We start from the raw sequence: 24,713 nt of genomic DNA, 5'->3' as shown, positions 1-24,713 counted from the left end.
AGATCCTCATTTATTTTAGATTTATGATCTCTAGAACTGTAAGATGATAAAATTGTGTTGTTTTAAGTTTGTAGTAATTTGTTATAGAAGCAATGGGAAATTAATACAAAGATGAAGACACTTTTGAGTGAAGTTATTAGAGTCTACATTTCTGCAGCTACCAAAATATTAATTAATTGTGAAGATAAAGACAGTGCTAGGTTTTGAGGCCAATTCCCAAAAGTGCTCCCATGCTCTCTTTCTTAAGAAGCTATTTAGAGATGTGCTTCTCCAAAATGAGGGTAGAAGCCATGAAATACATGGAATTTGGCAAAGCGAGCATCCAAACAGGAGAGAAATTGGAAAGGATAGGATATAAAATCAACTTAGACCAACCATAAACAATGTTTAAATAGTCATAATATTGTAAGAACTTAAAATTTGCAGACACAATTTGTGATCAAATGTGCTGGGACATTCAAGCAGCAAAGAACAAACAGGTGTCTTCCAAACAAGGAAGTCAACTTAAAATGTTAAAAATTAGAAAGATCAAGAAATGAGCATTAAGAGCAAGCTGCCTATCAAGGTGGGGGTAAATAACAGAAGATATAGCTAAAAGAAAAGAATATGTTTTCCTTTAAGTCTGGAAGTCAGAAACAGGAGAGATTTGATACTTTTAGACTCTGTGTAGGCCTAGAAATACACAAAAAGAAATACAATGAGAATGAGACAGGAAAGGAGAAAACATTTTGTTCAATGGTGGAGTTCATTCCTCTATTTTCAATAATTCTGCTCTTCCTTGAAATTGAGTTTTCCATCGGACTTCTCACATCATGTTAAACGTCTGTTTATGCGGCTGTGTCCTGCACCAGTCCCTGAGCTTTGCTTTCATAGTACCAGTACGGCGGCATGCAGCAGGCACATGCTCTGCTTGGGCTGAGTTCTGGGTCTCATTCATCATTTTACCCCAGAAGCACATAAAATCCCTGGCATACAGTATATCGTGATTGAATAAGTGAAATTCTGACTGAAAGATGAATGAATACATAACCATTATTATGATTTTATGAGCATCATAAATCACAGATTAATATGAGAAAGAAGATATTTTCAAAGATTTACATGAAAAGTGGGTTTTTGAAATGTTCTTGGAGAGACAATCGTGTGCACACACATTGGTTCATATTCCAAACTTCAAAGTACATTATATAATTGTGCACACTTTAACAATGTCCCTTTCTCTACTGTATTGAGTAGGTAGATTCCACAGCTGAGTCAATGTGATCACAGTCAGAAAACACAACACGCACCACACTACAAGCCATGTGGAGTTGACTTCCCTGTGTCCAGTTGTGACACATTCCTCACAGCAGTTGCCAAGTGGTAGTGATATGAAACTGTATATGATTTTTCAGCCTATTAGAGCAATTATATACTACTTTAAAAATAATTCATATTTCTCCCATGCCCCAGTAATTAGTCTTACCAAATAAATCATTGGATGCCAAGACAGAGTAAAAGGCATCCTGGACTTGGATTTGAAAACCTAGATGCAAACCCCATCTTTATCAATCTCAATTAACTTCTGTGAGTGTATTCGTCAATTATTGTTGCAATAGTTCTGTGTAACAATTCTAAAACACAATGGCTTACAACATTTATTTTTCTGACTAGTAGGATGGCTAGGGCTCTGAGGGGTTCATCAAAAATTGGCTGGACTTAACTTCAGGTAGTGGTTAGGTTTAGATATATTCCAGATATGTATTCATTCTGTTTGGACTTTCAGCTACTGGACATGTTCTTTCTATGTTGATGGCTGAATCACAGGAGCTCAGCTAACTCATGAGAGAACATTTAACTCCTCATTGATTAAAGTATATGGTCAAGTCCAACATCAATGAGGTATACATCAGTCAGGGTTCAGTTAGATAAAAATGAACTGTTATAAGTATTGCAGCAAAAAGGGTTTTATTATTGTAAATTGATATTATACCGTTGTGAAAAGAGCTGGTCAATGAAAGTCTAGTAAAGGGGTAAAGGGGAATCAGAAGAAGCCAGGGGTAGGGTGGGGAGAGGTTACACTGTTGAATCTGACCTGGTTTGTGCTCTCAAGAAGCTGGTACTGAAGCTAGGTGGAAAAGCCTGGTATACAAAGGTAGAAACTGTTGTTTTGAAGATAAAATGATACAGACTTTTGATGAACAAATAGAGTATTTCAAGCAACTGGCTTTGGAAAAACATTCTAGTTTGAACTTATTTGAGAGAGAAGGAAGGGAGAGTTAATTGAGGGCTAGTATTGCGTTCTGAGGTCAAGGGAGAACACATAGGGCTAATATCTTGTCCTCCATTTTCCTAGAGTCCTTAGTAAAGCCAGGGTTATGGTCTTTTGTGGAGAATAATCGCTAATGCAAATAAGTTTCTGGCAAAGAAGCGAAAGAAGGTCTCCTGGTGGCATTCTTAGCCAATTTAAGTGCTATGAATTTAGGAATTTATTAGGATTTCTGATCATGTTATTATTATTTTTTAATCTAGGCAAATTTGATTCCGTTACTGATTGATAAACATTCCAGGAATACTCATTTCTTTCACTTCCCTCTAGATTGAAAGCAATACTTATCCTGCTTTACTTAACAGAAAAATCTCAACAAGGCATTTATTTTTACAAGATTTATGACTTAGAAAGCTTTTGCTTTCTTCAAAGAACTACAATGGCTACCCTTCGTATCTGACTTCCCACTGTTTGGGAGAGATTTGGTGATCTCTGTGGGAAAGTGCTGAGGAAGTAAGTAAGAAAAAGAGGAAAAATGTATCTAATTCACAAATGATAAAATATGGCCCAAAGGTTATTAAAGCACATGCATTGCGATTTAGGAATTCCAGAAGGCTGAAAGATAGCAGCATCAAATGACTTTCTTGGCTGTGATAAGCTATGAACAATCTATGGATGATCATCACATTGGGCCTTTAGACCTGCCTACTGTTGCTACTGGCATTTTGTTCGTGGGGAGTAATTGCCTCGTGGTCACATCCATTATAAGCCTCCATATTGCAGTGTTTGATTCACAGCCCACACTTGAGGCTTTCGATTTCAGAACAGTTTATTTTGATTCTCTAGCCCTATCACTTCTAATGACATAGAATTTTTAAAGTACTAATATGCATTCCACTTTTACACTCACAAGAAGTGGTTTTAATTTGCTCATGCAAAAAGAAATTGGTTTAATAATTTGATTGCTTTGTTCACTGAAATAGTGATTTTGAAACACTTAATATTAAACTGAAGAGTCAAAAATGTTTTAAAACATCTTTAAGACAATTATATAAAGCTCTTGGGCTTAAATATTAAAGTTAACATTGACAAGTTGGAAAGAATGAAAGATGATTCAAATGTCTTAACTGATTTTTCAAACAAGGGCTTGAATTTGAGTTTCCTATTTTAGCTTTTAAAGTGGTAAATGGGAAATTTTGACTTTATTAAAACCAGCATATGAATGTAGAAGCTAGTCTATTGAGGCATGGAAGCCCTGTCAGGCAAAGGGCCTCGATCCTATATAGGCTGTAAACACCCTAGCTTTAGTGCAGTGCCCAGCAAAGGTATGACAAGCAAGTTTATGACAATTTTTTATGACAGTTACTATTCCAAGCAAGTTTACAAACCCACACATTCTAAGCTGCCTCAGCTTTGAAATTCAAATGCCAGGTAATTTGGAAATCACTTCTGCGGAGAATGTAATATGATGCATTTTCTCTTGTCAGACTGAATCAATGACAAAGCCTTTGCATATTTACTGGTTAGAAGAGGCAGTGAGCAGGATAATCCCTTATCTGTCTCTAAAATAAATTAACCAACTCGGTTAACTTGGGATATGGGTTCACAAGATTTCAAGAAGTGTCTTTGCCAGGAACCCTAAAACTTCAGAGGGGTACCACCTCTTTAGAGTCAGGAGAGGATCCTACTACTTATCTACCTTAATCCTTAGATTTGTTGTTCTGTAAAATGATAAGAGTAACAACTGTTTACCTTAGGAGGCTGTGAAACAGATTAAATAAAATAGGAAAAATTTCTGTGAAGTGCTTGGAACATCTTAGACACTTGTTACATGCTCACTTTCGTCCATTTCCTCGGGTATCAGGCTTCCTTTGTGATTACTGGCAGGTAACAGAAAACCATGAAGCAAGTACATTAAGACAAAGATTTGAAGGTATTGGTATCACAAGTAAACAACACGTGCCTAGTTACACTGCCTGTTGAAATAATTTGTTGACTATCTTTGATCCCTTACCAATTAAAACTTGAAATTCAACCTTTTTAACCATTCTTTCATCCCTTTGGTTATTCTATAGTTTGATGTTTTGGGTACTTTTTGAGGCTGTATTTGTTTTGGCTAAACACACTTCTTACATGATTTTTATAATATATATAAAATTTATAGCATTTCATTAATAATGAGAATATTTTGAAGTCATGTGAGCATCTTTTTCTACTTTATGCAAATTGGAAAATTGAGGACTCCTAGCCATTTTGTCTACAACCTCTACAACTAATCTTAAATTTAACTGGCCAGTTTAATTTTAATTTTTAAAGACAGTTTGAGCATTAGATAAAATTGGTTTTAAGCAAACCCTTTTTGATGAAGCACTCTGTTTCCACCTCAGGTATATAGTCAATCCCCTTAAACAAACAAACAAACAAAAAAACCTGGGTCTACGGCCATGCTACCCTGAACAAGCCCTATCCCATCTGATCTCGGAAGCTTAAGCAGAGTTGGGCCTGGTTAGTACTTGAATGGGAGACCACATAGGAAGACCAGGTGCTGTAGCCGTAAAAAATAAAAAAAATAAGGGATTGTAAGCTGACAAGGTCCTTGCAATCTGTGAGGTCAACCAAGGGTTGCCGCGCCTAAAAAAATAAATAAATAAAAATTAAAAAAAAAATTCTGGTCTCCTGAGACAGTGCAGTGCTCACTAGGTTATATAAGTCATTTGTGGGTTGAAACAGGTTTACCATTTGGGCTGCATGAACTTTGGATAACAAGAAGGGGTAAAATAAAAAATAATAATAAAATAAAAAAAATAAACATCTCAACCTGTAGCACAAACCAGCAGTAACTCTGCCTAACTTCAGGAGGAGTGTGTTTGTCCCACCATTCCACAGTCCCCTGCAGCGTTTCGATATTTGTATTTCCTTGCTTCTCACACTGTGCTTTGATGGTGATTCTTGCCCAACCATACAAGCAACGTAAAGATAGTTATCGAGTTCTGTTCATCAATATGTCCTTTACAGTTATGGTGTGGAGTATAGCAGGCCCACAGCACATTTCAAAACAAGTAGCAAATGATTAGGGGGAAACTACATGTACATTTAAAAAAATCTTCAGATGACTTCCCAATTTAAAATACATTCAATCTAATTCTTTCAATTTATGGAGCAGACTACATTATAATCTAATGATGTTATTGATTTAGAAGGATGTTTGAGATACCTGCTTTCTTCCTGCCAATATCTGCTTGGCTGACTTCCTCTACTTCTTTTAAATTTATGAGCATATCTTTTCAAAGAAGCCTGTCCTCACTACCTACTCAATATTGCAGCATGTTCCCCTGCCTCACTCCTGCCACTCCCAATGCCTTTACCTATTCTTTATTTTCTTTTTTTAAAATCCTTTTACTTTCCATCATCCTACATCATCTAATGATTTACTATAATTATCATTTACTATCTCTCTCCTCCTGGGAGTATGTAAGTCCCACTAGAGCAGATCTGTTGATTTGTTCACTGATAGATCCCAAGTACCTTGAATAATTTCTAGCCATCGTAGGAATTTAGTAAATATTTGTGGAAGATATAAATATAAGATATTTAAACAACAGAGAGTCGGTTCTGATCTATATACTATGTTTCTAAGGCAGGAGTTAAGATTTAGACTTTTTATATAGATTTACCATAATAAGATTGGACAAGTAAGAGAACTAATTATCAGAAAATTAATTTTTCCATGTATTCCAATTCTGATCTGCTGAAGTCTTGCCATAGGTGAAAGAATTTTCCTTCTGTGTTGGCACCAAAGGGATATTCTGTGCTTTGAGTGGCCATCATCACTGTCCTGCCCCTTCTCCCTTTGTCATTTGGCTTAACCTGCCTATTCTACACTTTTTCATGCTTAATCATGTTATGTCTTGTGCTGTTAACTCTCTCTAAACAGGAGTAAAATTAAGGGTTTATGAATGTGAACACTGAATTCACACTGCTTGTGGTTTTTACCTTGAATCCATCTTTATTTGTTGGATGTGCGAGTCTGGGCTATTTCCTTTATTGTATTCCTCAATGTTCTCATCTACAAAATTAGGCTAATCCTTGTATCTTCTTTGTAGAACTTTTTTATGGATGAATAAGCTCTTCTGTATAACACTTATAATAGTATCAACTATGTAGTAAACTCTCAAGACTACAACTCTCAAGAGGAAAATGAAAGCTATTTTAGCTTTGGCTTAAGCTTACTATAAATTTCTTGAGTGTAAGGACCATCTGGGCTTCAATTTTTTTCTCTAGGCTCTATAGAACATAATAGCAAACATTATGCCTATTTACTGAATGATTCTTTGGCCTTCCAGTGTGCTGTTTTGTTGGTTTTAACTACTATGAAGGCAAATACTCTTGTGTTGTCCCTAAAGATAGCTACAGAAATATAAAACAAAATGAATTTCACATAGTAATGATGTTTGTTCTTATTATACTAACATTTCTTTGAGGAATCTAGAGTGAAAATACGTGTCATTGGTGGTTCTGAGAGCTATTAGCTTACTGATTCTCTGCCCTAAACCTTGCATAACTCAGCTGAAATCTTAACAATCGTCAATGGACACAGACTAAATGACGCTGATATAATGTTCTTAATAATGGATTTATTACTCGCTGCAACAAGAGCTGTTAGGCTTTATTTGTAATAGTAGTTATCTCAACAAAAGAGTGCTGGGGTATGGCTGATCAGTAGTTTGGTTTTGCGTTAGGTGATCTGGGGAGGTTTCAAGGAAGAGGGAGTCTATTCTGGATTGAATACTTTAATGAGGAAGGGGTAAGTGCATGATTGGGGTATATTAATTTTTTTATTCAGGAATCTGTAGAAATTGAGTAGAGATAAAGCCATAATTGATAAAGAAGCACCAATCCCTGTTACCTGAGAGTGGGAAATGTTTGGGGTTTTTTTGTCTGTTTGTATTATATTCTTATTTTTATCTATGCTCATACATGACTTAAAATGGATATTATTTCATTCTCATTCTATCATGATCACTGAACAAATGCATGTGAAATTAGTTGTGTTCAGGAGGAGAACATCAGAGCTTAAATGTTAGAGCTAAGCCAGATATCAGGTGAAAGTTGTCAGGGCTGCTTTTTTCTTTCTACAACCTTCTATGGTTCTTGCCAACTTTTCTACTTCATTCCTCAAACTCCCAGGAATTAAACTGAGTCTTGTTCTGATATTCCAGTCATCCAAAACCATAGATATAATACATTGCTTAGACTAGACTCCCTTATATTTCCTATGCCTCATCTACCCAATCCCCTTTCCCTTCTAGTATTAGATTAGCTTCAAATCAAGGGGAAAGTGATCTCATCTCTTTGGCAAGCTGCACCAGATTAGTGACTTCCCAAGTTGAAAGGAAGCCTGGAGGTTCATTAGACTTTCACACCATGTCCATTAGCAGTTTCTCTCTCTCTGCTACCAGATGGGACTGCCAGGACTTTAATAAACGTTGTGAGAGCATCTGCCCAACCCATGAGTTCATATACAATCCCATGTCTCTTTTGGTCATTTTAGACATACCTATTTTATCACCCAAACTAGATAATGTTTATCAGAGGTAGGAACCATGTCTGTTTTAACCCTCACAAAATGTATTACAGTAATGAGCATGCCAGAACAATCACGGAATGCTTTATAGAATGATCGGCTAGAATGCCAGAAGACAGAAACATTCATTGTCACTATGAGAGTGAACCACCTTCCACATGGTACCTTTTCCTAGATAATAACTAGTATATTCTGGTTGAAAGTAGAAAGGCAAAAAAAAAAAAAGAAATCCTAATTCTGATTCTATTACTTTTTTTAGTAATTAACTACTTGTCTAAATTTGTTTTAAAATTTTTATTCTTATTTTCCATTTTTTGTAACTCTGTATTTTTCTATTCTCTATTAGTTTGTCATAAATCATTTCAGAGAATCTGTGTATTTGCCAACAATGTGTATTATTTTAGGATTAGAAGGCTCCAAAAGCCCTTCTCAAAGGATTGTTTTAAACAATTCTACAGGTGCACCTCAATCATACCCTCTCCTCACATCTTATTTTGGCAGAATCTTCAGTTTTTTATCTTTTTTAAAGGACTCAAGTTATAGTAATAAGTAAAAAATGTGTTTTATTTGAAAACTGTGCGCTTGTAGTTACCAATCACAGCACAAAGAATGTGCATATTTGCATTTACCATTCCATTGATTTTGCTCTATTCTTGGCATTTTGTATTTATTCACAAAGAAAAAAGATGAAAATAATTCAATGAAAGTCTTCTGGAAGGAGAAAATACCTTATACTCCCTATTGTTTACATATAAAAAGAACATTTCTTGCCCACTTTTGCAAAAAAAAACCCACTATTTTTATTTGAACTCAAAATGTGTAACTTCTTATAGTCCACTGGATTTACTACATGCTTGGCATTAAAAATGGAGATTACTTCAGCAACATATTATTATTTGGTTAAAAACATAACTTTTCTTCTTTACCTGCCTCTCAACTAATTAAACATAATGAGGAATAGATCTTTTATAATGCATTGATGCATTTCTTTAAAATGAAACTGTGCAAACCCTCTTCTGTGCCTCAGTAAGGTTATGTAAGATGGTTATGAATTGTTAATGCTTCTTTTTACTTTTTCCACTCAGTTCTAATTTGATAAAGTCAGTAATGTCTGGCTCCAAAGATAATTAGACAAGCATTTCCTGTCTTACTGTTTCATAGAGTTGTGAGGCTGTTCATGGGAAGCAGGCCACCACAGGACAGACTTAAATCTAGAGGCTGTTCTCTCAGTTAAAGCTGAGGGGTGAAGTGGGACACAGGCTGAACTGGAAGTAATGGGAGGAAGTATGGCTCAAATGGTGAAGGCGGGTGTGTAAGAGTATGGGAACAATTTGTAAGTGGGAATACAAGCTATAGACAAGCTTAAGAAATTACTAGACTTAAGTGATAGTAAAACACTATGACAGGGAAAAAGAAAGTTAGCAGATATTCAGACAGATATGAAGATACTACCCAAACTTCTCATCTTCAGAGTTCTTGGAAAAAAAAGAATCCCAGCCCCAGATGTCATAAAGTATAAAGAAGTGAATAGGCCACAAGAACAAGACAGATTTTAATTTAGGCTACATCTGGAAGACAGGAAAAACATAGGGCCAAGGGCTGAGTGAATTGGTTTTATACATTAAAAAGTATTTACTATCCTCTGATTATGGGGAAGCAAATTGATCTCTAGTCATGGACTGAAACAGTTTTTACTGATTGTAGTCAGATGGCACCAGCAGAGGCAGGCAGAGCTGATTTAGAGGGGTAAAGATAGGGGCCAACGTGTTACCGTGACCACTTGATCAGTGTTAACTAAGGTAAAGCATAATAGATAAATCAACAACTCTGGAGCCAGGGCCCCTGCTTTGGGGACCATTTCTAGCTAATATAGTACCTTTCTGGATTTAGCCATAAAAAGGAGCTTTGCAACTTCATACCATGTTTCAACTTGAATGCTTTATTTATTTATTATTATTATTCTTAATTTATTTTTTATAGTGACAATGGTTAACAAAATCTAGTAACTTTCAGCTGTACATTTTAACAGTAAGGCATATGTATATATATATTTACGTTATGTGTTCACCTCCCATAGTTAGATTTCTTTCAACCACCACATATCTGACCCCTTTGACCCCATCGACTTGAATGCTTTAGTGTTAAGTGTGTCTTCCATATAGTTTTCATCCATTCTCCAAGGAAGTAAGCACCTTACTACATCTTCCTTATTTCTTCCTTCAGGAATTTCCTGACTACTCATTCATGACCATTTCTAGCAACAGACACTACCCATTTTGTCAATATCTTATTAGACCCTGCTGTTTAGCTGCCTCACAACCTGGTGACTAATACAATATTTAGACTTTTAGAGCACAAAGCTAGGCATTCTTGGGAAAGAAGAAATGAGATATGTTATTTGCCTTTAAGGAGCTTTAATTTTTCCAAGGGGAAGCATGACGAGAGTAGAGGAGAACAGAGAATAGGGAAAGAACACGGTTAGTGCCTGGAATATAGTAGGTGTGAAAATGTTTATTAATTCACTGTTGAAGTGTCTTAAAGGCTGAGGAATTTGTTTGTCAAGAAGGAGGTAGTGACAAGCAACATCTAGTGCTGGACAGTTGAGGAGAATGACAAGGAATAAAGTTCCTGGGGTTTGGAAAGAATGGTGATGTTAGTCCCCTTATGAGAGTAGATTCTGCAGGGTGCTGGGGTGCCATGACCGCTCACCTTCCTGAGAAGAGTCCACAACTCTCACTGATTGCTTATAGGCCAGAATTATGTTAAAGACTTCTCCCCCTGACAATCACATTTACCCGAATTATGTTGAATTCTGTAAAATTTATGAAAAGCAGGAATTATAGGTGTTATCTATACTTAGTTCGCAGTTCTACAGAGCCTGCTGTGTTTTTGCAAATGTTTGAAACTCCTTTATTGTTTAATCTTTTTCATCTTACTGCCCACATCTTGCCTACTAGGATCATTTCCAAACCAACAATGAACCAGCTCTACTCTCCAGAACACAGTTTTCCTAAACCAAACTTTGGCTCAGATAGTTTTTTCTATCTCAATTGTCCTCCCAGTTCTGCCTTTCAGAAAATTGCCTGTCTTTGAAATCCCTCCTCTTTATGTTTTTCAGGGTAACCCTGAACCCCCACTCATTTCTCACTTGGCATACTTTATGTTCTGAATTGTCTTTTAAAGTGTTTTATCCTACAAGCAAAATCGCACAGTTCTTTGGAGTTAGGATTATACTAACTTGTACTTCTTTGCGTTTTCACAGTCTTCTGTGCTAATATCATGTGCACAATCATTAAAGTCTGCATGATGTTGTAGCTTTTGTGTTAGACAGATCTAGATTTAAGTCATAACTCTCAACCCAGTTTTCTACCTCTAAAATATGGATAAAGATACCTGCTTCTCAGGGCAGCTATGAAAATTTAAATAATGTATGTTAAGTTTGGCTCCTTTTGTTTCTTTATAAGTCTTATATTTTCTTGTCAGTTGTTTGATAAGATCTGGCATCAGTAGGCAGTACATCTTCAACAAGATGTTCATTAGTGCCTTGGCTAAACAAGATAGCCTGGCATTAAATTTATTTTGATGTTATTTTTTTTTTTTTTTAGATACACAGTGAAAACTTGATTAAAGAGAACCTCACTTCATGGAATACATATTTAACTAGTAATTTCACTGTGTTCCTTTTATCACTCCTAGATAGCGCTTTTAATAATGCATAGAAATGATTTAATTAAAATAAAGACGTTTCTCATCAGTAAAGACTTATTTTGTTTTACTGATTAAAACAGAAAAGAAAGACTGATTTTTTAAATGATTTACAGTGTTCACCCTGTTTACTTGATTAATGTCTATACATTCTTCAGGTGTCAGTTAAGATAAATCTATAATAAGACTTTTCTGATTGCCTGTGGTTGTAGTTTGGAGCCCTGATTCTGAAATCCTATGAATCAACCCTGTATCAACCCTGGCCAAATACTTCCTGATTTGCCTGTATCCAAAAATAGAGAATAAGCTTCATGATTGCATGGCTCTTGTTTATTTCAATCTCTGATGATCTTCTACCATCTCACAATGTAACTCCCTTAGAGGAGACACTTAATAAGTACTTGTTGAAGGCAGTTAGTTAAGGATGGTTCAACAGAAAGAAAGATAGGCTAAATTCATTCTAATTAACTAAGAAATTAAATTATGCAGGGTAGTCCACTTATGTCAAGTACTCCAGTTAAATTTGAGGGGCATTTAGATATAGTCCTTCAAATATTAAGCTTATTGAGTTATTTCACATGTATTAATCTACTATGTACATGGAATTCTGATAAACTCAGTAGAAACATCTTTTGTCCTCAGAGATATATAACGTGAGTCTGTGCTCAACAGAAGATTGAGAGAAACCGGTCTGTAACAGCATTGGAGCTGAGGTAGTACTTGACAATGATACCTCGGCACCATGTATATTTAGTTTACCTAAGTAAGAGATGAGGCCAATGGCATAAACAAAGTGAGAATGGATGAGGATACTAATAATTTAAGATCCTGAAGTGGAAATTGGCTACTATTACATTCCAATAAGTAGAAATGTCTGTTGTCTTTTGCTTATTTTGTTTCTTTTCATTCTATACTTATTGTGCAGTGATTATGAACTATATGGATGGCTAATTCTTAATGAATCATTTTTAGTGTTCGTATTATTGAGTGAGTGCAGTTGTTTAGATAACATCACCTGATGAGAAGCAAAACATGATAATCATGAAATGAAGGATCTTTTGTCTTTTTTCCCCTTCAGAATGGAAATGGAAGGTTATTTTTGTTCTTATTTTATTTAAAATGGAAAGTTATTTTTTTCTGATTATAAAATGTGTTGCAGTTTCATTGTAGAACACTCAGATAATATCAAATCATAAAAGGGAAAATCCAACCAGAGATAACCCACATTAATATTTTGTACGTATTGTTACAGGTGTTTTCTCTCTATATATCCACATTTACAGTCCTCCCAACACTCTTCCAATGCATGTAAGTTGACACCACATTTTAAACTAAAAACTGAGACCATGCTATAAAAAACGTTAAACTTTTTCCCCTTAACAGAACATCATGAATATATTTTTAGACAATAGACCTACATTGTCATTACCTTAAGCAGTTTCTTACTGTTGAACAGTAAAGGAAAATTAGCTTAAGAAGAACTGCCATGATCATCTGTATACTTCATTTTTGCACATTTGTTGACTCAGTCCTCAGAAAAAAATTTTGGAAGTGAAATTTTTCTCTGCTATGCACAAATTGTTCTCTGTGGAAGTTATACTTATTAATACTCCCATCAGCTGGGTAAGAGAATGCCTATTTCATCACCCTATCCACATTGGATATTATCATCATTTTGAGTCTGCTAATATTACAATTGAAATTAGATTAAAAACAATTTTTATCATAAATTTTATATTGATTTTAGAAAAGTTGATTAGTTTTTTGTATTTTCTTTGCATTTTGTTCACATTTTATTCTACCCAGTGAGTGTATAATATTTTCAATTTTTTAACTAGTGGTATCTCATTGTGTGTGTGCTTGTATGTGTGATTGCAGTCTTCATTTCCCTAATGACTAATAATGTTTGGAATCCTCCCATGTGCTTATTTGGCATCCAGATGTCCTTATGAATTTTCTATTCAGCTTTTCTACTCATTTAAAAAACCGGGCTGTTTGTTTCCTTTTTATTGAGTTTTGAGACGTTCTTATATATTTGGAAAAAAATTCCTTTATCTGATACATGCTTTGCAAATATTTCCTCCTAGTATGTAGATCGTCTTTTCATTCTCTTAACAATTTATTTGAAAAGGAGAAGTTTTTAATTTTGATGAAGTCCAATTTGTTCTTCTATGGATAATGCTCTTGGTGTTGCATCTAAGAAATGTTTAGCTAACCCATCGGCACAAGGATTTTCTCAAGTTGTATTCTCCTGGAAATTTTAACATTTATATTTAGGTCTATGATACATTTTGAGTTAATTTTTTAAACGAGGAGAAGTGTGGATCAAAAATATTTTTTCTTTTGCACATGAATATCCATTGTTCCATGATCATTTGTTAAAAAGACTTACTTTTCTCTATGGAATTGCCGTTGAGTCTTATTTCTAGACTTTATTCTTTTCAATTGATCTATTTGTCTGTTTTTAAACTAGTACCACATGAATTTATTATCATTATAGCTTGATAATAAGTTTTGGAATAAGACAGAGTTAATCCTCATCTTTTTTCTTCTTTTTCAAAATTATTTTATCCTTTCTAAGCCTATCAAAACACATTTTCAATTTTCTTTATTAGTGACCTGTTAACGCTAATGAAAATGAATAGTTATGATGCATCTGTAGCTTACTTCTGGGAGGTCAGAAAAAGTAGAAATTTATTGTCATTTTATTATTGTTCACTTGATTTTTTAAAAATAGAATATTCATCCAAAAAATATAAAGACTCTTTTGATCTGATAGTATAGCTTCAAAAGAAGTGTACCAACTGTGCTCTTCTCTTTTTCCTTATAATTTCACTGTGATCACTCTGGGGGATAAATCTGGGGATATCCAATGAATTTTCTGCAAAACCTTAAAGAAGAAGAAAACAAGCAATAAAAAACATTGTTAATTTAAAAGGAAAAGACTTCTAGGTTCAGTCTGCTATGGTGTATTTTGAAACTGCATCACAGTTTGGATATTGATATTTATAGCTATAGATAGAAATATGATTTATGCTATTGAGGAATGAGCCAGTATAATTGGTATGTCATATCATGATACTAATTGCAATCTGGATGAAAATTAGAATCGATGGAGTCATGTCTTAGAAATTCTAACACATTTGAAAGTACGATTGGGAAATAGAAAATGTTACTTTTGCACAAAGTCACTGGAGACCCAGATTCCCTCTTGAGACACCATCATGTTCATTCCAAGCCTACATTATGAGTTAGGACGCAAGGCTGGCTATAAGTTGACTTATTTACCTGGAAGAAAGCAAAATCTGTGCACACAGGAAAGTAAAGGTAGAACTGCACACAATGTGGATTACTTCTACATTTGTTATTGCATATAAAAAATTTTGAATATTCCCTTTTCTTGGCATTCATGTTATCATGACATTCTCTAATTTTTAATTTAGAATAGATTGCTTACTAAAATGCATATATTTTATTAAATAGCTGCATATATATGTGTATATATGTATATTTTAGAAATAAATGGTAAGAAATGAACAAAAGATAGGTTTGGTGTCATGCAGTGTGCTTAACATTTCATTTGTATCTTCTCTTTTAATTATTTGAACAACATTACAAGACTGATATGTCATTTTAGTGATCATGAAATTAAGGCTGAGATTGGTTCCAAAACTCAGAAAACTAGTAAGCGTTAGAACTGGAATTTAGTCTCAGTATTTTATGATTCCAAAGCCTTTGTTTTCCTGCAAACAATTATCCAAATATATTGATTATTATAAAATAATTGTGAGCCAAATTATAAAGACACTGTTCTTCAGAGCCTGCTTGCAGACTACTCACTTCATAATTCCATTTATGTTCAGTCTCCAAAAGGCAATGTAAAAGATTCTGGGAAAATAGAGTCAGAAATCCACATTAAATATTTGGTAGACTATAAGAGAATGATAAGTGTTTTAATTCAACCTGACAGGTGCTAAAATGTTCAGAGCCAACAAAGACTTTAGGAAAACTGCCTTTTCTCCCATAAGAAATAAAATTCTTTAAGAAGTCCCTTAATTAATTCCTTTGTGATGCGTGTGCATATGCCTGTACATGCATAAGTGTCTGTGTGTTTGTGTAAGAGATAGGACAACATCATCTAAAGTGGTATTTAATTTTACCCAGAACAAGTTTTGCACCTGAAGTATTCTGGGGGAATACTTTCACAGTAACATGCATAATGTCCTTTATATTATTTTGGCATGTAGACGCTAATTATTTCTAGGAAGGAAAAATGGGAGGAGGAAAGACAGAAATATTTATTGATGCTTCTCTTGTTATGCTAGAGATTTTCACATATAAAACCTCATATGCCTGAGGTAAGAAGTTCCTTTAGTTGAAAGATTAAAAATACAAAACAGAATATTCATTGCCATTCATTGCCTGATGCCTAATGTCTTGAGAACAGTTATTTCATGTATTTTGCCTGGGTATTGTGGCATAATCAGATGGATAAAGCCAGTCCCTATGATTGCATTTTGGCCAGAGTGGAAGCCATCTATTTTATTTTATTTTTTTTCTTGAATGACCTTGGTAGTTGGTGCTTTCAAGGAACTTATTCATTTGATCTAAGTTGTTTAATTTATGGTTGTTTATAATTTTCCAAGTATAGATTTGACATCTCTAAAATTTGATGTAATTTTTTCTTTTCTCTTGATAATTCTGCCTGGAGGTTTATTAATTTTATTGACCTTCTCAAAGAATCAGATTTTGAATTTATTGCTTTTTCTCTATTGGTTATCTATTTCCTAGATTATTGATTGCGGCCCTTATCTTTATTATTTCTTTCCTTCTATTTATTTCGAGTGTAATTCATTCTTTGTTTTAAAGCTTAGAGTGGAATTTTGGATCATTGATTTGCAATCTTTCTTCTTTTTATATAGGAATTCTGTGCTATTTCCCTTTCATCATTGCTCAGCATGCCACAGATTTTCACATTTTGCATTTTTATTTTAATTCAAACTATGTTATAACTTCACTTGTGACTCTCTTGGACTCATGGACATATCTGTGTATGTGTTTTAAATTTCTTAAATATTTGGAAATATTCCAAATATATTTGTTATTTACTTCCATTTTAATTCTGATTTTTTAATAGAACAGTCTCTATATGATTTATCTTTTTAAATTTACTGAGAATTGTAAAATAGTTCAGAGTATAATTTAACTTATTAAATGTTTTATGTGCTCTTCAAAGTAATTTTAGGTGGAAGATTTTATAAATGTCAATTAGGTCAAGTTGATTGATAGTGTTGAAGTCTATGTCATTACTAATTGATTGTCTACTTGTTTTATCAATTATTGAAAGACTAGTCTTGAAATATCTAACTATAATTGTAGATTTGTCTGTTTCCTCTTTAAGTCTATCCGTTATTTTTTCATGTATTTTGAATCTATTGCTATGTGCATACACATTTAAGATTGTTATGTCTTATTGACTGACATTTTTCATCACTATATAATATCCCCCCATATTACTTGTCCTGATGTATGCTTTGATGTTACCATTGTTATTCCAGCTTTCTTTTAATTGCTGTATGCAGGTTTATATTTCCGTATCTGTCTTTATGTTTCAGAGACTTAGATAACATGTAATTGTTTTTTTTTATTCAATCTCACAATCTCTGCCTTTAAATTGGAATAATTAGGCTATTTGCACTATTTGTATTTTATTTATACCACTTATTCTTCATTCCCTTTTTTCTCTCTTTTTCCACCTTCGGGATTGTTTTTTATGATTCCATTTTATCTTCACTATTAGGTTTTTAGCTATAATTCTTTGTTTACCTTTTTTTAATATTTTGCTCCAGGGATTACAATACACATATTTAACTTATCACAGTCTATCTTCAAATAATATTAAATTGTTTCACAGGTAGTACAAAGACCTTATCACAGGTTTTTGTAGTTTATATAACAGCAAATTTCTATTTCCCCCTTTCTATCCTGTGTGCTATTTTAATAATAAATTTTATGTCTACATATGCTATAAACTCCAAAGTAGACAAATATTAGATTTTTAAGGGTAGCTTATCTTTTCAAGGGTAAAAATGAGAAAAAGTGTCTTTTATGTTTACTCACATGTTTACTATTTCTAGAGCTCTTTAATCTTTTTTTATTCAAATTTCTTTTATGTGAAGAATTTTCTTAAATATTCAGTGTACTATAAGTTGGTTGGTGATTGACTCTCTCAGTTTTTGTTTGCCAAAAAAATACCTTTTTATACGTTCATTATTGAAAGATATTTTCTCCGAATGTAGGATTAGAGGTTGACAGTTTTTCCTATCAGTCCTTAAAAAAATTATCTTGACGTTCCAGTTTGAATGTTTTTTTGAAGAGAAATATGTGATCATTCTTATCATTATTCCTTTGTGTATATGTGTGTGTGTGTATCTTAAAATCCTAAAAAGCCAGCATATTAAATATATATATATGTTTATATTTAATATGTGGCTTTTTTAAAATAGTGGCTTTTTTTATCCCTGGTTTTTATCCATTTGATTAATATGTGCCTTGGTGGGGTTTTGTGCACGTGTGTGTGTGTGTTTGTGTGTGTGTGTGTGTGTGTGTCCTTCTATTTAAGATTTGGTGAGTTTCTTGGATATATAATATTATAGCTTTCATCAAATTTGGAAAATTATGACCATAAATGTAACCATTATTTTTTTAAAGAATTTATTTTTAATACACTTTCACCCCTTTTTTCCTGAGACTCCACAGTTATTTGTGTGTTAGACTGCTTGATATTGTCCTATAGGTCACTCAGACTCTGTTCATTTTTTTCTCTCTCTCTTTGCCTCATTGTGGGTAGATTCTATTGTTATGTCTTCATTTTTACTGATTTATTATCTTCAAAGTCTCATTTACTGTTTGGGGTTCTCTCTTTCTTTGCACTCTAGCCTGAATACTGGTAATATACTAGAGGAAATTCTGTGACTAACTTCCTTGTTTCTCTTCTCTTAGGGATCACTGTCATGTACTTCCTGTTCTCTATAGCCTGAAAGATTTATTTTGTAATTTTTTTTTTAAATTTTTTAGTTTTCTAGTTGTTTACTGCAGGAGTGCATTTCTTTTGGGGGTAAAGTGGAAGTATTTCCTCAGTAGATTTTGATATTTTCTTTATATTGATCTTGTGTTGTCATTTTTGACATTCAACTGTATAAAAAATATTTATTGGAAATCTAATATAGGCTTTATAGAAATGAAATGATGAATAAGAATCTGGGTCTGTCCTCAAAGGGCAAGATAACTATGTAAACCAAAAACTGCTATGAAATAAAACAGTGTTTGTGGAAGGAACATAGTAGGAATTTCATCAGAAATATGTGTGTGGTGCTGAGGAAGATATACACCTGTTTTCAATGAGATTGTGAGACCAGAAATTTTTAAAGAAGGTGATTTTTTAAGATACAGTTTCTTTAAGCTGATATATTGACTTCAGAATGCCAGGATCATTTCTGTAATCTCTCGATAAATTCCCTAAACTGGGGTTACAAAAACAAACAGAAATGGTGCATTCCTCAAAGGGCTGGCAATTTAGTAGAGGAAAAATATCTGAATAAATAAATATAGGGGAGTGTTCTAGGCCTAAATAGGAAAAGTTATGTAAGTGTTGAATTTTAAGCACAGGGGGAGAAAAGGCTAATTCTAGCTATGCAAACAGGAAGTCTTGATTTAGGAATTTTTCCATGGTGCTGATTTTGAAAATTGAATAATTCTTTGCTGGGTTGGTTGGTATGTGTGTTGTATGGGTGGAATGTTATGGGGAGAAAATGGAAAAATCTTAGAGACATGAGTGATATGGTTGTGCTCTGTAATCTAGAAGAAATTTTAAATGGAAAAAACAAAACTCAGAATGTGATAGAGGTGAGTTCAGTTAGAGATAAGACTGAAGGGTTTGCAAGAGTCAGTTGTATAGGGTTGAACATTATTTTATAAGATTTTATTGACTGTTGGTTAGGAATAGTGAGGTTAATTTATTACTTCCACTTGACTTTCTTAAAGAGAGGCACGGATAGTGGCACCCTTCACCAAAAGAGTCAATACAAGACTAGGAGTCTTGAGAGTAAAATGAATTTCATTTTAGACTTTTAGTCTTCAAGTTTCCAAAGATATCTAATTAAATCCAATAGACATTTGAACATTATTTTCCTTAGTTTATGGAAGAAGTTGGACTAAAGGTAAAGTTTTGGAATATATCAGCAATAGAATGTTGCCAAAGCCATTGGCATAAATTGAATAATCTAGAGGAAGCATAAGGAGGAATGGAAGATGACCTACAAAGTAGTTAGTCCTGGGAAAGAATGGTTAAGGAGGAATGAGGAAACCCAGAAGAAAAATGTCTCAGAAGTCATGGAAAATGAGAATATTTAGAAAAAAGTCAACAGTGTTACATGCTTAAGTTTAATGTACAAAAAAGTGGCAAGAACAGTCTGCTGGCCTAAGTTGTTAGGCGGTCATTGGCAACATTTGCTAGTGAATAGGTAAGGGCCCAATTAAAGTGACAGTAGGAAGATTAGATGATAGAGACCTAGGCTGAAGACTAATCACTTCCTAGGAAACCTGGCTGTGAAAGGAGGAAGAATAGGTGGTATCCAAAGAGAGACACTGGGCAGAAAATTATTATTTTTACAAAGTAAAACGCTTAAATATATTTTTAGCTTTTGTTGTTAGAACTAGTAGGGAGAGCTTGAAAATTTAGCAGGAAATATTCTTAATGGTAGTGTGAGTATGGTGAGACCATCTCTTTCATACACAGCTGGTGGGTGTATAAATTGGTATAATCTTTCTGAAAAGCAATTTGATAATGTGTGTAAAGAGCCTTAAAAATATAGTTTTGACTGTGTAAGTCCTCTTATGAAATTCTACCCTGTGGATAGGATCAGAGATGCAGATGAAGATTTATGTACAAGAATAATAATCACAGCATCATTTCAATAATGAAAAATGGAAACAGTCTTTATGATCAACAAAGAAGGCATAGTTATATAAATTATAGTGTATTCTTAGGCTATTACACAACCATTGAAATCCTATTTTCAAAGACTCAAATTATTGGGAGAAATGTTCTTTCAATACACTGTTGAGTGTAAAATGAAACATGAAAATAAAAAAGCTGAATATAGAGAGTAATCCAAATGTCAAAAATGGAAACATAAAGCTTAAAAGAGAAAATATAGAAATGAGTAGGAAAAACTATAAAATTGAACAATGTTTTGGCATAGACTTAAAGAGACTAGATCACACCAGTGACCTAAAGGTTAGTTTTAGGTAGAGACTTCTACCTACAAGGAAAAAATAGAAAGATATTTGTAGATGTGGGGAAGGAAATTAAAAGATAATTTTTGGATTAAATAAGGGGCAAATCACTTCTTTATCATCATTATCATGATCCACAATATCAATAACATATAGAGGGCTAAGTTTGTGTCATATTTTATATGATATATTTAATATTCATAGTAACTACTATTAAAAATAAGCAAACCAAGGCATGGAGAAGATAAGAAGTTACACACTAGGAAATGATGAAGTTGAGAGTCAAACCAGTTCTGTTTGTCTCCTCAGTCCAGGTCAGAGCTTTTTGCTGAGACAGGAGTTGGGCAACCTTGATAAGGAGAGATTTGAAACATATAATTATCACTGCAGGGAAATCTAAGGGATCTGAGCAGAGACAACAAGAAAAAGGAATAGCTGAATGGTACTGAGGTTCATCTGAAGATTAGCTATTTGGAGTGTCACTAGTTCACAAAATTATATGTATTTCTCCAAAGGCAGTTACATGCCTTAGTGTAAGAGAGAAAAAAAAGAAAAGTTTGGATTAATTGAAAACGATGATTTAGTAGGAAGTTTCAATGAAAAGAGAGGGTATTAGCAGTAAATGAAGCTAAATAGTATCTAAATTTTATATGGAATATAGGTTTTTTTATAAGGTGGTGAAGGAAAAGGACAAATGAGAAAGGTAGAGGGAGGGACTGCAGTGCCTGAGGGGGGTCAGAGGTAAAGTGAAAAGGGCTAAAGTAGAAAGTTGATACAGTTTTTTTGGCATCAAGAAGGTTGAAGACTTTGAGGTTATATGGTTAGATAGATGAGCTGCCCAAACTTCCAGAGGAAAACAATGAGAGATTACATCATTTCTATGATGGTAGAAATCAAGAGTAGAGAGAGACTGTGAGGCATATTTCAAAATGCTTAGGAGATGAAATGGGGTGATGAGAAGATCTCTAGATAATAGAAATGTGAGGTAGAACCAAAGGTGGGAACGTGGGATGACATGAGACTTGGGATGAAAGAAGTACACTTGAGGAACAATGAAATAAGGATTTCAGATTAGCAAAGGGCACTGTGAGAATAATCTTGGATTTTATAGCATTGTGGTATGAAAAGGATTTTCTTGTTGAAGAAGGTTATAGTCTCATGCATAGAACATTGCCTGATGCACAATTAACACCGAATGCCAACTCGTTCTCATTTTATGGACAAGCGAATGAATATAAAATTAATGGGTCCACACCAGGAGGAAGGATTCTGGGAGTAATCGAAGATGTTATGGGATGGGAGCTGTTTACCTTGGAATAGAGGTTCCAGAGATCATAAAAAAAAATTATATGTAGAGAATACCAGAAATAGATGAAAGAACATGATGGGAAAATGCACAGAATAGTAGATGGATATGAGTCATATGGAAGTTTGTTATTTGGAAGGACTGCTGTCCTGGCTTGTGACTAAGGATGGTGACCCACTATGCTGAGGCCCGAGTAGTCTGAGAAGACAACAGTGTTAGAAGCCTGCAGTCTTTGATACTTAAATGGCAAGATGTGGACAAGCTTTTCTGATGATTATTAAAGATAATTCTACTTGCTCATTAGAAATGATTAGCTGGCCTTTACACTGCTTCATTCCCAGAGTAATCATTGGTTTGAAGTAACTATGGAACAGGGTTTTTTTGTTTGTTTGTTTGTTTCTGACAAGAATTAGGTATCATAGAGCAGCTTTGATGAAATAATCCTTAAGTAGAGCTCTTTTTATGTGGCTGGGATGAATTTAGCTCTTTTCTCCCGTATTGTAGCCCTCAGTGGTATAGAGGTAGACTTCTGGTTGTGAAAAACCTAAAGCCTCAAGTTCTGTCACTAGCCTGGTTCTATTTTTCTGCTTTGACAGTTTGGTGAGGGCCTCTGAGGTTGTATAACCTTTCTTCTATAGTTTATGTGTTATAAAAATATGATAATATACATTAATCCTGAAGCAAATGAGAGCACTAAATGAATCACTTGGAGAGAGAGAAGTACCCACAGCTCCCTCCCATTTGTCACTGAGGTAATATAATTTTCTAAAGAAAGAATTATTGACATCTAGTGAATTGTGAAATCAATATCTGTATTATTTACTGAACACATGCTGGGCATTTTTACCAGAATCGTTGGTAAACATCTTCAGTCATAAATTTCCCAAATTCTTGTATGGATTTGTGTTTTAATTAACTTTCTTAGTTGGAAACTAGAGGCAGATGGGAAGTGTTGTTAATAATTCCATAATTGATAACAGTCACTTCTGAAACACAGAAACAACTCATAGCTCACTAATTATTTCAGAGAACAAAACACTACAAATTGTTAAAAGCCTTTAGCTACATAGGAAATTGCATAGTCCAGTGAATGAAGACTGGGTCAGAGGCAGAAGCCATGGGGTTAGATTTGGACCCACCACTTACTAGCATGGAGATGACACTTGTCTTCTCTAAGCCATAGTTTCCACATCTACCAAGGGACAATAATTCTTATCTTCACAAGGTTGATATGAAAAATAAATCAATGAACAATCCATTATTCCTGCCACCAAGCAAGTCTTCACTAATTAACTTAAGATTAATATATGAAGTACAAAAGAGCCCTAGAGTTTATCAGTATCCAATATCCACTGAGTGCTCAGCCTTCATGATAATTCAACTTTCTTTAGACTCTAAATATCTGCTTGAGGATCAAGGACAACCTACTTTTCAATTAAAGTTCAGATAGTCCTGAATTTAAGAAATCAATTTAGCTTCGTTTAACGTAGTATTTCCCAACATTTTTAATGTTAGACCTTTCTCCTCTGTAAATCCTATTAAACTCTTCGAAGTTCTTCAGACCACTGTAGGAAACAATGATATAAGGTTTCAATTCTCCTCCCATTGTTGGTGGGTTGGAGTTAATAGCAGCAGCAAATTAACATTGATTAAGTGGACACTCTGAGCTAGGTTCTGTCTTATAGACTTTTAACTATAAAGTCTCTCTAAATTCTTACAGCATCCTTTGGGAGTCAGTACTATTACCACCACCATTTTGTAACACAGAGCATTTTGCCTAAGGTAACAGAAAGAGTAGAAGATGATTTGAAGACAGAGTTTCTGTAACCACAATGCTGATCTGGAATTTAATCAGCTAGTGTGGTTCAGTGGATGTCAAGAGGAAAGTGAAGACTAAGAAACTAAAAAGAGAGTCCCATGGAGTGGCATATTCTTAAGGGCCAGAGAAAATGTGGAAGCCAGGGAAAAGAGTTAAAAAGCCAGAGAAGCACTGCAAAAAACCAGAGCAGTGAACTGAGTGTAAACTGGGAAAAGTGTGGGGCGTTTTTCTAGACTGCCGCATGCTGTCTGTGGCTTGCTTTTATCTGTCAGCCACGGTCTTGCGTGTGGGTAAGCCTGCTGAGTTTAAAAGGACAATAACAGGATGGACATTTTGGTTCAAATGGAAGAATTTTATTAAATCAGGCCATGTAACTCTATTCAATGTATAGATTCACGCAATTAGAATTAAATAAAAGAGAAGCAGACTGGGTCAAATATATATAACTAGGAGGGCAGCAGACATTGCTACATTCCCTTTGGAGTTTAAAAATTCCTTCATGTGAACGAATCCACTTACTGCATCATGCTGGATACCAATAAGTAGTGCTTGCTCCTTAGCTTAGTTCAAATCGCTGTCAAGTTCAGTGCCCTTTTTTTTAGCAGGGTTTATGGTTTTGTGAATTTAAAGGAGAATGATTAAAATGGATATATATTTTTTAAGATCTGGCATTCTCTCTGGGGTTAAGAATTTCCCTTGCTGGACTATGGGAACCACACGATGGTAAAATAGTGGGGTTTATATTTGATTCACC

The 24,713-nt window shown here is 34.2% G+C and overlaps 1 protein-coding gene and 1 pseudogene across 1 annotated transcript in view; both read left to right on the top strand.

Annotated features, from left to right (window-relative positions):
* LOC105293752 (protein kinase C-binding protein NELL1-like) overlaps positions 1 to 24,713 on the top strand; it is a 282,706-nt gene that overhangs the window by 159,374 nt on the left and 98,619 nt on the right. The gene's annotated exons all lie outside the window — the stretch shown is intronic.
* Positions 4,683 to 4,802, top strand: LOC111741325 (annotated as a pseudogene).

Source organism: Pteropus vampyrus, unplaced genomic scaffold (genome assembly GCF_000151845.1).
Source record: "Pteropus vampyrus isolate Shadow unplaced genomic scaffold, Pvam_2.0 Scaffold76, whole genome shotgun sequence".
NCBI lineage: Eukaryota > Metazoa > Chordata > Mammalia > Chiroptera > Pteropodidae > Pteropus > Pteropus vampyrus.
Note: the sequence above shows the minus strand (reverse complement) of the source record. Positions and strands in the feature narration are given on the sequence as shown.